This window comes from Hyperoodon ampullatus, assembly GCF_949752795.1.
Source record: "Hyperoodon ampullatus genome assembly, chromosome: 20".
NCBI lineage: Eukaryota > Metazoa > Chordata > Mammalia > Artiodactyla > Ziphiidae > Hyperoodon > Hyperoodon ampullatus.
The window spans coordinates 146,445-165,447 of NC_136933.1; the positions used below are offsets into that span (position 1 = coordinate 146,445).

Here is a 19,003-nt window from a genome sequence, read left to right on the forward strand (position 1 = left end):
TCACCACACACTAGTCAAGTGATTTCAGATAATTAACTTCCCTAAGCTTCAGGTTCATCACTGGAAAAGTATGAGAATAGCCTACTTCATAGGATTCATGTAACAGTTAAACAAGAGGAGGCAGAGAAGGAATATAGAGCCTGGCACACACTAATTGCTCAGTGCTCATTGCTGTGCTTTAAAGGTTTTTTTTTTTTTTTAAGCTTAAGCTCGTCTCTTTCTGTCACTTGTGACCTCATGTATGGAGAAGTGAAAATAAATTATATGGAGTTTATGTAAATACACCTGTCAGTTATTGACTATCCTTGCATGTATTTTTATAATATTGCTTTTTTCCTATTGAGGTATAGTTGATTAATGATATTATATTAGTTTTAGGTGTATGACATAGTGATTAAAAATTTTTATAGATTATACTCCAGTTATTATAAAATACTGGCTATATTCCCTGTGCTGTACAATATATCCTTGTAGCTTATTTACATAGTAGTTTATACTTCTTATGAATATTGCTTTTGGTTTAGAAATTTTAATAAACTTGTCTAGTGGAAAAATAACATAGTGATTACTATTCAAAACAAGACAACAGGCCCACAATGAAGTCACTTATGCTAAACCTTATGTCACCAAACTGAGACTTAATTACAGTTTTGGCTCTCCCAGAAAAGGACTCTTAAACCAGTCAATCAGGAATGGCCTGATCAGCATTAGGTGAGTAATCTGCCTGACAGACCCCTGCCATCCCTTAAAGGAAGTACCTCTGCTCCTAGTAACTAATCTACTTTTTTGCCTAGTATAACTTCCTTGTTCCTGCTCCCCTGTGCCTATAGAAGTCTTTCATTTTATACAACTCCTCAGAGCGCCTTTCTATTGCAATCGATTGCATACTGCCTGATTCAAATTGATTTTTGTTCAAATAAACTCTTAATTTTATTATTCCTCAATTTATCTTTTAACATTACTTAAATCATTTTACAGAGTTCCCCCTCTTCCTCATATGCCCTTAAATGAGTTTCACTTGATTTTTAGGAAGAAGAGACGGCAGCTGAGAAGGGAGACATTAGGAGGGTGGTATTCTCTGTGGCTGGTAAGTATTTAACATGTCAAAGAAAAAAGTCAAAATTATTTGTTACCTTTTCTCTTTATACTAGCTCATTCCCTCACATCCTAACCTCACAGTACAGTGTTAGTCTTTTATTATCACCCAACTATATTTCTGTTAGATATTCCACCATTACCTCAATTAGAGCTTTGTCAAAACTGGGTAAGCCCTAAAAACTAACCCTCAAACCCACCTTGGAAAGCAGTTGTGATGATTTCCATTTTGATTGAGGAAACTGAGACTCAGAAGTCAAGTCATCTGCACAGATAGTAAATTTACACATTGCTAATAAGAGGCAGCGCTGGGAGTCTTAAACATTGCACCCTGAACCCACCCCTGCCACTAACTGCTCAAGACATCACACTCAGACTGTTCCTTGGTCTCTCCTGCACAAGTTCACCATCTTTACTGATCCCTGTTAAAAGGATTTAAACTTTTAAATATTCCGAACAACTCTCTCTGAATAAAAGTTCTTTTAATTTCAGTGCCCATTTTTGTTTCCCACAGAAATTATTTTTATAATATTTTTAACACTTATACAGTGCTTTTTCAATTTACAAAGCACCATATAAACGGTTGAATCTGATCTTGTGACTGTGCGCTGTCAAGTGCAATTGCTAAATACGCTAAATTTGGCAAAATACAGACTGGCCACCCCAACCAACTCTTGGAATTATTTCAATTACTCCCTCCCCTTTGCTTATGATACATTTAGTGTCTGATTTTTGTATTAATTAAAATGGATTTTTGATTTGATCGTTCTCTATTTTCAACAGAAACACTTTGCTTGGCTCTAATCATCTGAAGCCCAAAGTAACTGCTGTAGTTACCTTGAGCCTCCATGTTTCCAGTTTCTCTTCATTCTTACCTACTCTCCACTGCTAACAGACTAACCTACCTAACATTGTGCTCCCAGCCTTCTCAGAAACCTACAGTGCTCTACTTGTACCTAATACTTTCCATCCAACATTCTGGTAGTCAAGGCCATCTACCAGCTGGTCTCATCTAAGCTAACCCCTTTTTCTCAGAAATTTCCTAAAGTCTCTGCTCTGATCAAGAGAGGCAAATCCTTTTTCTTTGCTCACATGTCCTATTTATTTCTGTAACTAAGCTTTGTTCATCCTCTTACACAGAGTGTCACAGCCCTGTCAGCTCTGCCAGCCTCAACCCTGTATAATTTCATCAAGCTTCCCCTCTTCTTCGATCACCCAACCAGCCTAAAACAAACTTTCCCTTACTTTTGAATTCCTTTAAAATTGTACACAGCTTCTAGCTATCCAGGAAACATCTTCTGATGTCTTCCTAGTTGTCTCATGTAAAAAGTGGAGATGACAATTAAATAAGGGGTAATTTAGCATGGACCACATCTTCTGCTGTTTTTACTTGTGCCTCTCAGGAGGAGGTAGGTGCATGATGGATGCTAGTTAAGTGAATTGAGGAGACAGGTGATTTGCCATCTGTCTAGCAGATGGCGGTCTCCTCCTTCCCACTCAGTTATTATTCTCCAATGGGAAGGCTGTCACCAAGGCATTCCTTCATTGGGCAGATAACTGTATATCAGAAACTTTTTGTGTGTTAATTTACAAACAGCATAGAGATGTATCTGGCTTGCTGGCAAAAGGGGGATTAGAAGAACCAAAGAACAACTGTAGCCATTCTCGGAAATCCTGTGGCTGGTTCTCCTCTTCAAAGGCATTCACCTAGAGGGAGACTTTTGTCACTTGCCTCCATACCTCAGTCACTTCCCGTTGTGCTGCTTTCTTCGCAGTTTCTCTCTCAATTTGAAACTGCTTTCTTAGAGCATCTATGCGTTCAGCATGCAATTCTGCTTCTATATTGGATTCTTCACTTATCCGTTCTCTGTTTTGAAAAAGAGACATGATAAATCACCTTTAGAAAACATCTTAGTAGGCTTCATTTACCAATGAGAAGCAGATCAGTCACCAGGTAAAAATCACTGATCTGGAACTCATTAACAGAAGAAGAAATAAGCATTTACCTACAGCATTAAAAAACAAAAAGTTATTCAATATAAAGAGATCCACCCAAAAGAGTGAAACACATACTCTTGTTTTAACCAATACTGAGTAGTCTTGAGCCAGCAACATTTCACCAGAATATAAAATTTGTACAGATTACAAATATGAAAAATACCTTCTTTGCTTTAGCTTATACTTGTCTGCTATATCAGTATGTTCACTACGTGAAAGGAATAAAGATCCACGTGCACAATGAATTTCCCTTGGGTATAAATTTTCATGGGATGTTATTAATATCTAAATCCTATTTGCCTAGATAAAGTTTAACAAAAAACTTTAGTGCATTGACCTGAACTTGATGGGTTTGACCTAACTAATCTCAGGAAAAAAGTTGAAAACAATGAATGGTTTAGCAGCTGCTTAAATGGAATTATCCCACTCCTGGAGGGATTATTCCCATCCATGCTTCTGTTTCTCCTTTTCCAAATCATTCTTTTAAAGGACACATAAGCTTCTGATAGAAAAGGTTTGGCAGAAACATGTAAGTATCCCTTCCAACTTGGTTTAAACCTTCATGTATGGAAGAAGACCGACACTAGATGAGGGAAGAGCTGAGAAGGAGCGTACCTCAGCCAGCTAATATCTGCTCTGAGCAACTATGCCTGCTTCCTTCACATGGCTCTGCTGGGAGTACTAGCTCAAAGTAGGGAAAAAGGGTTTAACTGGTTTATGTTAATTAGCCAAACTTTCTCTCCCAGAGGCTCTTCCCTAATTCCACTGTGACTATACTGCCCTTACATGAAGGTTTCCAAATTCCGTTGCTCAAGTTCTTTGCTTTCCAATTTCTCTTGAACAGGATCAAGCTTTGTTTGCAGCTGATGATTTGTCTGGAGAGCTTGCTCCAGGCTCATAGCCAGTTTCCTGTTTTCTTCTCTAGCTAAATCTAGAGCTTTTTGTAGAGCCTCCATCTGAAAGAGAGAAGAAAGAAGATTGTTTTTAATTCCACTGTAACAGATACAAGAAGTCCATAACACTGTATATTCACTCTTTAAACTTTGAAACAATAATTATTTGGAACCAGAACCAAAGACTCCAGATGCCTGGAATATATATGTGTGAGAACTTATTACAGACAGTCCTTAGGTGACTCTTAGAAGGTGATGGGAAGGGTATGCTCCACTGGTCACTAGAGAGTTTTGGAAAATAGAGCCAACTTATTTATCCTAATTTCTAAGGTTTTAAACCAGTTAAACTCCCCTTCCTGATCCTATGACCCTCTGGTCTCGCTGCCTAGAGAGATAAGAACTGGCAACTGTTCCTTGTATATCCTTCTAGAAAAAGCTTTTTATAGGAAATATCTCTATTTTATATGTGTGCATACGTGTAGATACATATTCATGTGTGTATACACCTATAAACATGTGAGTATGCCTCCTTATTAAGTGGGATCACTTTAGTTACTTCTGACTAAAGTTATGTTGTTTTCTAAGCCCTTTAACTTCACTTATGCATTAATACATGAAAAGAATGCAGACCATATAAGACAAAGAGAGTTAGGCATAATTATGGTCCTGGTTTGCCAATAAATGGTTCACTGTAAGATCACAGACCCATTTCCCATTTGGAAATATGTCACTGTTCAAAACTCAGACTTGAATGGAAAGGAAATTTACCTGATTGTTTTACTCCATTTTTCCAAAATAGCAATATCCCAATAAAATAAAAAATATCAACATTATCATCTATAAAAACCTGGCTTCTACCTTACTGTTGTGCTGGGCATGCACGACAAGGATTCTGGCCAGCCACTGGTCCACTTCTGCTTCCAGCTTCTGTACCCGCTGTTGATTTAGAGCCCTGTAAATGAAGGGCACAGGGAGAGTGACCATAGAAAAGTACCATCTAGGAGTGATACCACTGGGAGTTACAGGGCACCTTCCAGGAAGCCCAAATGGCATATGTAGTGGGCTACAGATGCTCAGAATATCTGAGAGTTGACAGGTGACAATTAGTAGCCTCAGCTTCAGGTTAAGAAACTAATTTTCCTATGGATTAAAAACTTGTCCCATTTATGATTCAATTTGGCTTTATATATTAAAGTATCAGTACATGTTAATGACTAACTTATGGGCTGGTAACTTTATACTATATATATATTACTAGTACAAAAATATATCACCTCTGTATGGACTGGCTTGCTGTTGAGATTTCTGCCTTTTATCCAGAATTTTATTGTGAATAGTAAACTATTTTTAATACCATCCCCTTGACTTTTTTTAAGTTCAGAGGTAATACAGATTCATAATATGTAAAAAAACAAGCACAATGAAGAATATAAAACTCACTTGTTCTCCCATAACACAGAGGCAATATGCACCACTAATGTATTACAATATGTCTTAGAGGTCTGATTAAACTCAAACCATTTGTTCATTAACCTAAAAGGGAAACTTTTATGTAATTTTTGAAACATTTAAAGGAGTTCACTTACAAAACATGGCTAAAAGTAGTTCTCAGAATGATTCATCTAAAATAAATAGGATACTAATAAATGGATAATTAATTCAAACAGAAGTAGACACTTGGCTTTAATCTTGACAATTACCATTCTGTAGACCCAAGGGCAGGTATAAATGGTGTAGAAAACAGCAAGGATAAAACAGCATATATCACATGAATTTCTAGAATACATAATTATTTACATCACTACAAAATATGAGAATTTTTGGGTATCATTTTCATTTATAATTCCAGATTTTCCTGAATTTGCTAGTTCTTTAAATACCATTTTACTACTTTATTTTCACAAGTGAATCAATAGAAAATGACTGTTTCTTGACTGCACTCTGTTCTTTACTACAAGGCAGCAGAAAAATACAAGTACAAAGACAGAAAAATAATCTCTGGTACCTTTCTTTCTTGAGGCCTGCAATCTCTGCATCCCTCCGCCCAAGCTCTATTTGCACTTTTTCCAGAGCGCCTTGCATCTTACTGTGAGAAGCCAACACGTTCTCCAACATGATTGTAACTTTGCAGTTGTCTTCTTTAGCTTCTGCCAGTTGTTGCTGAAAGTTTCCCACCTAATAGAAAATGAAATAAGACAAAGATATTTGATCCTTTCTGGTTATTCTTCTGCTGAGTCCCATGACTTCTAGAAGAGTATGGAAACCAGGTCTGGTAGAATGCTAAGAGGAATAATTAAAGTCTATTTTATATTTATTTTGTTTCTTAAGTTATTCTGACTTTGAGAAAAAGAAAACTAGACCCTAGATCATATGGATCCTATGAAGAACTCTGCAGTGCATCCTAACTATTGTCGTGTCACAGCACATATATTAACTAGAGACATAAGGACCAACAGCTTCTTGGGTCTAGAGGTGATCCCAGACTGGCCTGTGCTAGCCCTCCTCAGCTATCTTACCATGGGGTCAGAAGAAGATAACACATTTGAAGCCCATTAGAATTATCTGAGGAAAGAGGACCATAAGTGGAATCTGCTGAAGAATGATGTGACTCACAGCCCTCTTCAGAGGGGCAAAAGCTACCACCTGCTGTCAAGAATTTTGGGATGTTACCTCTCTTCCCACTAAGTACACATACTGTTAAGCAGAAAGCATTTGGTAATTTGACTAACATAAAATCTTAACAGTGTTATATCACATTAATAATACATAAGTAGGTGGTTATTATTACCAAGGTCAGATGTGTTTCAACAGAAAAATATAGGACTTTTGATTATTTTAAGACAGGAAGAAAAAAAAACATTGGGAGTTAAATCATGTATTTTTAAAGGAAATATTTTAGAGCTCTTCTAAAGTTATCCTTTCTTTAGGGAAAAAAAATCCTTCTCTGATCAATCCTCATTCTTTTTTACTAAAGGTAACAAGAAAAGAAAGAATATGGCTCATGAAAGATTTCAGAAGCGCTTCATTTCAGTAACAGACTTCAGAAAGGATTGATGTCTTGCCTTCTTGTTCTCCCTGTCCTGCAAATCTTCGAGGTCATGTTTCAACTTCCGACTCTCTTTCAGGGCTGCAGCCTGACCCTTCACAACTCGTGAGAGCTCCCTTTCTTTCAAGAATGGATTTCGCCTTAGTAGAAAAAAAGAAATGATAAATGATTCACCCAAAGCACAGTCAATCAGCAATTAGAATAAGACACAGCAATTTAGAAACCAAATTTAAAATGTTTAATTAAATATGCTTCCATATTATGGTAAATAAAAACTAGCTTTAGTAGCTGTTTTTCCCCTTAAAACTACAAAGCAAAAAAAAATCTGTTAATAAACATGGGCAAATCTCTAATATATGTCAATCTCTATGAAAGCGCAGAGTGAAGATAAGGGAGATAAGACAATGATGCTAAGATGAAAAACGGGGGAGAAATTGATTATCACAGAATTTGAAAATACAACGTAAATTAATATCATAAAAGCAAAGGTGAATAAGTACTAAATAGTGTCAAGAAAATAGTGTTACAGAAGTGTTCTAAATAGTGTCCTAATCCTAATTAGAAGTATTAGAATTTTACATCTCTGAAATACTTTTAGTATATCTACACAGTTGTTTCAGATTCATCATACTATTCTAAATACTACTCTTTTAAAAAATACTTTATCTTGAAATACAGAGTCACGGGAGTTTACAAAATTAGTGCAGAGTCCCCATGCACTCTTTTCCCTGCTTCTAATGATGACATCTTATATTGTAGTTCAACATTAAAACCAGGAAATTGACTTTAATGAGATTAACTAGACTACAAAACTTACAATTTTCACTTTTTTTTTTTTTCAGTACGCGGGCCTCTCACTGTTGTGGCCTCTCCCATTGCGGAACACAGGCTCCGGATGCACAGGCTTAGTGGCCATCGCTCACAGGCCCAGCCGCTCCGCGGCATGTGGGATCTTCCCAGACCGGGGCACGAACCCGTGTCCCCTGCATCGGCAGGTGGACTCTTAGCCACTGCGCCACCAGGGAAGCCCTTCACCATTTTTTTAACCTGCATTCATCTTTGTATGCACACATGCACATAGCTCTATGTAATTTGACCCCATGCACATATTCCTGTGATCACGACAATCAAGATACAGAACTGCTACACTGTCGCAAAGAACTCACTTATGCTACTTCTCTGTGTTCACACCCTCCCCCAAACTCATCCCATGTCCCCTGGCAACCAGTAATTTGTTCTCTATCACTACTGTTTTTGTCATTTCAAGAATGTTATTTTAAACATTTAAAAATAATTAATTTTAGTATAATACATTCACATTTTTAAAAACAGCCTTACTGAGATATAGTTGAAATACAATAAGCTATGTATATTTAAAGTGTACAATTTTGATATATGTATAAGCCATAATCATGATAATGAATACTTCCATTATCCCAAAAGTTCCCTTATGCCTTTTTGTAATTTCCCCCACTTCTATATCTCCCTGTTCCTACACATCCACCCAAGGCTACCACTGACCTGTTTTCTGTCACAATCAATTCACTTTTATTTCCTAGAATTTTATATAAATGAAATCATATTTTATGTACTCATTTTTGAATGATTTTCCACTCAGCACATTTATTTTGAGATTCACTCACTCTTCTTTATATATCAATACTTCTTCCTTTCTGTTGCTGAATAGTGTTCTGCTGAACACTTGAGTTGTTCCAGTTTTAAGCTGTTACAAGTAGAGCTTCTCTGGGCAGTTGTATACAGATCTTTGTGTAGATAGACGCTTTCATTTATCTTTGGTGAATGCATAGGAGTGGAATGGCTGGGTTGTATGGTAGTAGTATGTCTCACTTTTAAAGAAACTACCAAACTATTTTCCAGAGTGGCTGAGTGATTTTACATTCCCTTCAGCAATGTATGAGGGTTCCTCCACATCTTCACTAACACTTGGGGTAATCAGTTTTTCAATTTTAGACATTCTAATAGTGTGTGGTAGTATCTCACTGCAGTTTTAATTTGCATTTCCCTAATGAGTGATGTCTAACATCTTTTCAGGTGCTTATTTATCATCCGTATATCTTTTTTGGTGAAACGTGTGTTCACCAAATAAATAAAATACTTTGCACCTTTTTTTTCAGATTGTTTTTCCTTCTTAGTGAGTTTTGAGAGTTTTTAATAAACTGTGGAGACAAGACCTTTATCAGATATGTGATTTGCAAATGTTTTTCCCCCAGCCTGTAGCTTTTCATTTTCTTAACAATGTCTTTGAAGAGCATACGTTGTCAATGTTACATTTTTTCCTTTATGGATCATGCTTTTGATGTCAAATCTAAGAAATCTTAGTGTAATCCAAGATCACAATGGTTTCATCCTATGTTTCAGAAGTTTTACAGTTTTACGCTTTACCTTTAGGGCTTTCATCCATTTTGAGTTAATTTTTATATATGGTAAGAGGTATGGATCAAAGGTATTTTGTTTTTTTGTTTCTGCATATGATACCCAATTGCTTTAGCACATTTGTTGAAAAGACCATCCTTTCTCTACTTTTACTTCTGTTGAAAATAAAATGTTCATAAAATTATTCTGGATGGGTAGCACATTCACATTATTCTTAAGGTACAAAAGGATAAAGTGAAAAATCTCCCAGCCACCCAGTTTCCTTTCTCAAAAATAATGTTGCCAATTTATTACGATTCATTTTAGAGAGACTCTATTCAAAAGTGAATACATATGTATACTTCATCACCCCAACCCTTTTGCACACAAATAGTAAATTACTCTGTATACTCTTCTGATCCTTGACTGTTTTAACCTAATAATAGATATGTTATGATTAAGATAAATATATCTTCAAACAGTATTCCAAACTATGGATATACCATGATTTATTTAGCCAGCCTCTTACTGATGCAATTTTGGTTGTTTCTAGTATTTTGCTAATAACAAACAATACTTCAGAAAGTAACCTTGTAAACATGTCTTATGTACAAGCTAGTGTATCTGTAGGAAAAAGTACAACTGTGGGTGTAAAGTGATAAACAAAGCCAAATTGTCCTCCACAGCAAAAGGGCACTCCAAACAGCAGCAAAGAAGAATGCCTTTTCCCCACATCTTCCTCAATATTATACTTCCTTATAACTTTTAACCTGTAACAAAAATACTTTAACGTCTTCTGTAAGGATTCAAGAATAGTACAAAAGATGCTAACTTATAAGGTTTTGAAAACCTATTGGATTTTGTTCTAGAAAAGTATATTAGGAAGAATATAGTTTTTATAATTTTACCAGTGCTTATAAAATATTTATAAAAATGAAAAGGCCACTAGCAAAAGTGCTTACAGAAAGGGTCTAAATTGTAGTTAACTCTAGAAGACAAGCTATAGTACTTTCTATTTTTAAACACCAAACAAAGATGTATGCTCTAGTAAGTTTTCTTTGGAAAGTATTTTCCAGTGTTCAAGTTCTCAGGGCTTCTATCTATGTATTTCTACTTTAAAATCAGGCTTTACCCATTTTACTGTAAATGTTAAGACTATTAGCTTTAATTTTTAAAGTGAAAATTAGATAAAAAATCTCAATGGTTACTCTTAAGCCAAATATGACATTTCTGTGTCCAAAACAAAAACTAAGTATGCAATAGCCAGAATGATGGTTTTGATCTACATCATCAGTTTTTCCTGTTTGTGAAGAAGTTCTTTCCTTGTTGTTACTCACACCTCCAAACATTATCTTTCTAGATGTTACTACTTTTCTTCATTGTTGTATAAATCTGAAATTTCCTTATGATTTAATTTGTGGCCTTCACTTACTGAATCCCGGTGAAGAAAATTTGGTGACTCGTCATTTTTTAATGGTCTTGAGGCAAGAATGTCTATTTTACCTTCCAGTCTTTCCTCCATGGTTTTAATGGCATTCAAAAGAGTCTTTAGAGAGATCCCAGAGTCTCCGATCTCCTGAGAAGACCTCACAGAAGTCAGGGTAGGTGCAAAGGTCACATGGTGTGTAGGGCTTGGCCTAACACTGGGCAAAACAACTGATGAACTTTGTTCCTTTACATTGTTGACACAGGGCCTATGGCTTTAAAGTAATTTTGAAGATGCAGGCCTCTCTGGAGACTTCCTTCTTCTTGGAAGCATCACCAATTTAAAAAGACAAAATCAACTAAACCTAGAATTATTTTTCAGTGAGTGCCCCTTTACTATGAGAAACAACACAACGTTCTAAATGAAGCTGGGATGGAAAATATACTTAAAAATGTGTTCCTTTGTTTACAGAATGAAGAAAATACTCGTGTAAAGTATGTCCTCATGAAGAAACAAAGCGTATCTAATGAGGTCGCCTTTACCAGTATAGTCAGATTGTTAGAACCCTAGCAGCATTCCATTTGAAGACACAGTCTAGTTGCTTGGTTACCAAGGGTATACATACACAAACGTTATAGTTAAAGAAGTTACACATGCTTACACTGTTAAAAATTTAAAATAAATAATGTGATAAATTTGTAAATCATTGAAATGAATCACTTTCTTTTAGTAACATATTCCTGGATTATTTTCTTCACTAAATGTTTTAGATATCTTCTTTGTCTAATTTTCTCTGTTCATGTTAAATTGTTATGTGACCTACGAACAGTTTTAATAGTCTCAATAGTCTCAGTCTCAATAGTCACCATGCCAACAAGTAAGCACCTTCACTACTAATACCTCTTTCAAGTGCGCTATTGCAGGTATATCTTGTTGGCAATGAGTTCTGCATTCGCCTGTAATTAAAAACCCAAAGATACTTGTTCCTCACGTCTGCCAAAAGTTTTAAGGTTCAAATTATAAAACCACTTCCTCTATGATAGAGATTCTCAATGCTTTCATCATGATGATGTTCCCTATGCATGCTCACAATACAATCTATTTTGTTTCTGAAAGGCAGAACCTTCTATTCTATAATAAAGTCTGCCGAGTACATTCCTAATCCTGCAATTACAGCATGCAAGTTGAATGTCCCAATACTGCTTCAGGCATCTTTATGAATTCTTCTGTGGTTGAGTGGAACCTTGTACATCGAGGGTGTTTAAAATATTTTTGATAAATTGAGTCAAGTGAGAGAATATTCATCTTTCTGGGATCATAAGGTGAGGTGGGGAGAAAGTCACCAATTTCTTAAAAGCTAATTAAAACAACATAGAAGCAATCTGTTTTATAGCTATTAATCACACCTGAGCATATTTGCCCTCTAGTGCCTTATTCAACTTGCGTAGATGGTCATTCTATGAACTGGTTTCAGTAAAAGAATGTAGTTGTTCTTCTAGCTGCTTAACTTTTATCTAGAGGAAAAACAGAAGAATAAAAAAACAAGTCTCATTAACGAAATATATATATATATACTCCAAAACAGAAAAAAAAAGATGTCACAAGTTTTGCAGGAAAAAAAAATCACAGAAAATCCTTAAAACTTGTAAAAAGCGATCCTGTTTTTCTAATGATGCTATTTCAACTAAAATAGCTATTTCAACAAATAAAATAGGCTATAGCCCTATACATGTACTGAGATAATTCATTTGGTTTATAGCATTTATGGAAACTCCAAATTAACATGACTCATGAATATAACAGTGAGACTTTGTGGGTAAAATATTTCAATTTTAAAGAAATTGTGGTATTTAGTATTCAAAACCTTTTCTGAGTACGGATAATTAGAATTGTCAATATGTAAGGCAAGAAAGTTGAATTAACAGAATTCTTATAGGCTGAATTATATTTGAAAACTAACTCATAAAGCTGACTACTCACATCTTTCACTTTAAAGAAAAGATGATTTGGGGGAATAAAATCATTAATATTTACTCACAAATCTCCAAATTGTGTGTTTGTCTACATTTTCTTCCTCTTATTCCCAACCCTCTCAATACAAATCGACAATTAACATTACTGAGCTTATCTCTGAATCAGAAAAAAATTCATCCAAAATTTTTAATTTAAATCAACTTTTTCCTCTCTCACTATCTTTTCTTGTTTGCCACCTCTGAAGGGCAAACTCCTCTTGGTTGTAGCCACTGATTGTTTTCAAGAACTGTTAAAATTTGAGTGCTAATACTTAGTTTTTTTTAGAAAGGCTACATGAAAACACATTTTGTCTTAGGAAATCCCTCTTGTTCCATCAGCAGAATCCTTTTTCTCATCTTTGCCTGTTTCTGGTGCTCTTTTCCACAGTGTACAGTATAAAACATGTTCCATGGATCCCCCTTAAGTGTATTCACTTAAGGTTCAGAATTAGAATGGCTGCCTCTAAAGAGCGGTATTGATGCAACACTTATTCTCATTTTAAATGTAAGCAAACTGCTGTTAACCTTAGAACTCAGTGGAAAATACTGATGAACACTCAAGAATTTTAGATTTGCCTCTCTTCAAACAAAACACAGAATATCTTTATTCCACAATATTTCTCAGGTAACTTACGCTACCCCCAGCCTCAGAGTACTCAATAAAATGCCTTGAAACTTGTCAGATGGCATGTTCTCATCTATAAAGCACTTTACTTTTTATACTGGGTTTCTTTTTTGGAAGAATTTCTAATTCAGGGCACTGAAATGGGGAAGAACACAGAAGCAAATAAATCCTGCTGCCCACAGAGATCTGATGTTTCTGTGTCATTTAAATCCAAGTAGCTTCCACAGCTAGCTTACCAGGCAGTCTCAGAAATACCAGTATTTAGGTCAAGGTCATATCCTCCTATTGTTTCAAATGATCTAAATATATATAGATACATATTTTTAAAAATTGAGGTATAGTTGATTTATAATATTATGTAAGTTTCAACTATACAACATAGTGATTCACAATTTTTAAAGATTATATTCCAATTTATAGTTATTATAAAATATTGGCTATATTCCATGTAATGTACAATATATCCTTGTAGCTTATTTTATACACAGTAGTCTGTACTTCTTAATCTCCTACCCTAATATTGCCCCTTACATATATTTTCTAATATAAAACTATAAAAACATAACACTATAGAAACTGTGAGACACCTAAGAAATGGATGAAAAGGAACTTTTTGTGTGTGTGTGTGTGTGTGGTACACAGGCCTCTCACTGTTGTGGGCTCTCCCATTGCGGAGCACAGGCTCTGGATGCGCAGGCTCAGCGGCCATGGCTCACGGGCCCAGACACTCTGCGGCATGTGGGATCTTCCTGGACTGGGGCACGAACCCACGTCCCCTGCATCGGCAGGTGGACTCTCAACCACTGCGCCACTAGGGAAGCCCGGAACTTATTTTTATGTGTTTTATAATGCAAGTATTCTAAATTAATGCTATTAATATATTTCCTAGGTTTTTTCTTCTTCGATACATATGATAAGTTGGAAATAAAGTAGGACAAGCCTACAACGTTACCCCAAAGTTTGAAATGAGCTACAGAGTTGAAACAACCTAAACTGCCAGAGTTATGTATTTTGACTAGAAGTATGAAAATACATTCATAAAACTGATAATTTCAGCACAGCACCCTTAATAATATTCATATAATTCCATGAAGCAATTCAAATCAAAGAAGTACAACAACAATCAACATGGATGGATCTCTCAATTATAATGCTGGGTGAAAGAAACAAGACACACAAAAACTATATACCGTATTATTATATAAAGTTCAAAAATTAATCTGGGGTATTAGAGGTCAGGATGATGGATAGTAACATCATGGGGGACAGTGACTGAAAAAGGCTATGAAATGGGTTCTGGGTGCTGGGAATATTCTGTGTGCCGGTCACATGGTTACCTCTACTTTGTGAAAATCCATTAACTGTATCCTGTGTACTTTTCTGTATAATATGTTATAATTCAATAAAAATTTATTAAAACAAAACAAACAAAACCTTTAAATAATCTCTAAATTAAGGTCACAAATGCAGCTGCTCCTAAGGGGCTAGGCAGCTAACATAATATTTGAATCCAGTTGGTATAAGAGTGATGGGGCTAGTGGTAGATTAAAGTGAGCATAAAGCACTAACTAACATATGTTTAAAGACAAGAAAAAGGTGTTGGGCTTCCCTGGTGGTGCAGTGGTTAAGAATCCTCCTGACAATGCAGGGGACACGGGTTTGATCCCTGGTCCAGGAAGATCCCCTATGCTGCGGAGCAACTAAGCCTGTGCGCCACAACTACTGAGCCTGCACTCTAGAACCTGCGAGCCACAACTACTGAAGCCCGTAGGCCTACAGCCCATGCTCTGCAATGAGAAGCCACCGCAATGAAAAGCCCATGCACCGCAACGAACAGTAGCCACAGCTCACAGCAACTAGAGACAGCCCTGCATGCAGCAATGAAGACCCAATGCAGCCAAAAATAAATAAAATAAATTTATTTTTAAAAATGTTGGAAATCTTTCAGGCATATATAGCAACATCCCTTCTATTCATCACTCAACTTAAAAAGAATAAAACATTACTAATATAGTTGAAACCCTCTGTGTAGCCTAATCCAACTAAATCTCTTCCATCCTGGAGTTAACTACTATCCTGAATTTGGTGTTTTATCATTCCTATTCCTTTTTAATAATTTTACTATAAATGTATCCCTCAACAGTATGTAGTATTATTTTATGAGATTCATCCATGTTAACACATGTCACTCTACATCCTCTTATATAGACTGCTTTCTAAACTGGTATAATTACTTTTAGGAGAAATTTGAAAAACTCCAGTAAATTTCAATTTATGTACATCATACAACCCAGCAATTCTCCTCCTAAGAATTATACCTAGAATAGAGAATATTTTGGATGAGTACAAAGACATGTGCAAGAATTCATCATATCAGCATTATTTGCAAACAAATGAAAACTGCCTAAATTTCCATCGACATAAGAAAGGATAGATACATTTGGGCATATTTAGATAATGCAATAGTATACAGCACCATATATGAAACTGAAATCATGTTTGAGTGTGAGGCGACATTTTCTGACAGTCTGCATTAACACATAAAACCATGTATTTACATCATTAAGTCAATTTTGACAATGCAATATTTTATCTAATATGGTTCATATGTAATATTTTAATCGATTATAATCCAACTGAGAGAACACACAGCAGACTATTGTTTTGATTACATTTAATATGTAGCTCTTCTTTTAGATTATCTTGTGAGAGTAATATGCTATACATTTACAATAGCCAAGACATAGAAGCAACCAAGACATGCATCGATAGAGGAATTGATAATGAAGATGTGTGTGTGTATATATGTATGTGTGTGTGTGTGTGTGTATATATATATATATATATACATATATATACACACACACAATGGTCTATTACTCAGCCGTAAAAAAGAATGAACTAATGCCATTTGCAGCAACATGGATGGCCCTAGAGATTATCATACTAAGTGAAGTAAGTCAGACAAAGAAAGAAAAATACCATATGATGGCACTTATATGTGGACTCTAAAATATGATACAAATGAACTTATTTACAAAACAGAAACAGACTCATAGGCATAAAAAATAAACTTATGGTTACCAAAGGAGAAAGTGAGGGGGAAGATAAATTAGGAGTTTGGGAGTGGCAGATGCAAGCTACTGTGTATAAAATAAACAACAAGGTCCTACTATGTAGCACAGGAATCTATATTTAATATTTTTAAATAAAGTATAATGGAAAAGAATATGAAAAAGAGCATATATACACACACACATATATATAAAACTGAACCACTTTGCTGTACACCAGCAACTAACACAAGATTGTCAATTAAAAAAGAAAATAATGTGCTATATAAGAGCACTTTCCCTTGGGCTGATGAGGTCAGTGCCTTTTGGAATGTGCCAACCCAAGGCATGACATAAAAACACCAGTGAATCAATAGTTTCAAAAGTGTTTCACCTTTCAAAGGCTATCAAAAAGCTTCAGCCCTTATTACAGGAATATGGACAGAAAAAAAGGCATGTATTTTCCTTAAGATTATAAGGATGATCTCTAACATGTAATCAAGGTTTAAAAGGTTAGATAGGTAACATCAGACTCACTAATAAATCTTAAAATGTATTCCACTCCCAGCTAAAGTTTGGCATCAAGGGTTTAAGATTTGGCTATGAGTATTTAAGAGTTTTCTCACACACTTAAAAATATACTTAATTTCTCTTGGGAGAGCTAAAAGCAGGTCAAAATCATGGGCCACAGCTTCTATGAGATGATTAGTTTCACAAAGGAGAAAGTATATACCCAGCCTATTACACTGATCACTTTTCCCCGTGAGAAGTAAATAAGAGAGGTGTACTTCCCCAGCTCATTTCATAGGTGAATAAGATGAAACAAGAAAATTAAGACTTGTGCAAGGTTACACAAGTATAGATGATTATACTTAAGTGCATCACTGCCTCTGGAAAATATTAATTAAAAGCACACAAATAGTGGCCAAATAGCTTTATCTTTTTTTTTTTTTTTTTTTTTTTTTTTTTTGCGGTATGCAGGCCTCTCACTGTTGTGGCCCCTCCTGTTGTGGAGCACAGGCTCCGGACTTGCAGGCTCAGCAGCCATGGCTCACGGGCACAGCCGCTCTGAGGCATGTGGGATCTTCCCGGACCGGGGCACGAACCCGTGTCCCCTGCATCGGCAGGCGGACTCTCAACCACTGCGCCACCAGGGAAGCCCAGTTTTATCTTTTTACTGGACAACATACTGTTTCACAACCATGGTTTATCAACTGCCTTTCAGATCACCTGCCATTTCTGGGCTGGATCTTGTCTGCTAACCCTATGGTAAGTCCCTTGGGAAGATGAGATAAGATTAACACTGAGGTGTTCGGCAAATCTCTAGGGAGATTACTTATTCAGTCAGCTCTATAGCTGCCAAGACTAACCAGACTTCACTTCATACCATTCAGCCCAGTGGTGCTCAACTATGGGTGCACATTGGAATCACTGGGGATTTAAAAAGTATTGAAGTCTATGACTTATTTCCTGAGATTCTGATTTAATTGCTCTGGGGTGCAAGCCCGGTCATGGGGAGTTTTCTCTTTATATTTTACTATGAAAAAATTTAAATATACAGAAAAATTGAAATGTGCATACACCTGCCATTCAAATTCAACCATTAACATTTTTATACTTACTTATCATATATCCATCCATCATTTCCTATATCGATCTACCAAACTATTTTCTTTTTTCTTTTTTTTAATGATTCATTTCAAAGTAAACGGCAGACATCATATACTTCCTAGCATGAAGAGTTTTTAAAATTCCCCAGGGGAGCCTACTGTGTAGCTAAGGCTGAGAACCACTAATTTAGACTTCAATGTTTCTACTGAAGTTGGTTTAAGGCAGGTCTAGCCTTATTAGTGGCAAGCTTCCTGCTCTGAGGACACTTTAGGGACAAAACTCACATGGAGTGAAAGAACAGTATCATCTCATGCACAAGTCAATTCTATTGCCCTGCATCTCAATTTCCAGGGTTACTTCTTTTTAGGAATGTTATAAAAATTCTGCAAAAAGGAAAACATACGCAATGGAGGGAATCAAGATGGTGAGTTGGATGATGCTGAGCTCACATACCCCTACAAACAAATCAAAAACACATCTATATGTGTAGCAGCTCTCAGCGAAAACAAACTGGAGACTGGCAGGAAGATGTCCACAACCAAGGCTGCGAAGAAAGATCCACAGAGTTTGGTAGGAAGGGAGAAGTGATCAGGTCGGGACCTATGTCCCTAGTAGGGATACAGAAGAGGAGGGGATATCACAGGTTCAGAGAACCTCCCTGGGGATTTTGGGGCTTGAACCACATATTAGGAACCCCAGTCCTGGGGACCAACAATGGAAAGATGAATCCCACTAGCTGGTTTGAAAATCAGTGGGACATACCAGAGAGCTGTAAGAACCTGAGACTCCGCTCCTGAAGAGTGCACACACGCTTGCTTACTCCCAGGAACAACGGAGAGGAAACAGATTAAAAATGGCCTGGGGCTCTGGC

At 36.2% G+C, this 19,003-nt stretch overlaps 1 pseudogene across 1 annotated transcript in view; it reads right to left on the reverse strand.

Annotated features, from left to right (window-relative positions):
* Nucleotides 1-19,003, reverse strand: part of LOC307068771 (coiled-coil domain-containing protein 150-like) — a 98,374-nt pseudogene that overhangs the window by 13,985 nt on the left and 65,386 nt on the right. The window contains exons 16-22 of the transcript in view: nt 12,238-12,345; nt 11,732-11,787; nt 7,049-7,172; nt 5,992-6,161; nt 4,845-4,938; nt 3,880-4,049; nt 2,836-2,962 (exon numbers count right to left, since the gene is read on the reverse strand). The product of the transcript in view is annotated as a coiled-coil domain-containing protein 150-like (transcript). The remainder of the gene's footprint in view (nt 1-2,835; nt 2,963-3,879; nt 4,050-4,844; nt 4,939-5,991; nt 6,162-7,048; nt 7,173-11,731; nt 11,788-12,237; nt 12,346-19,003) is intronic.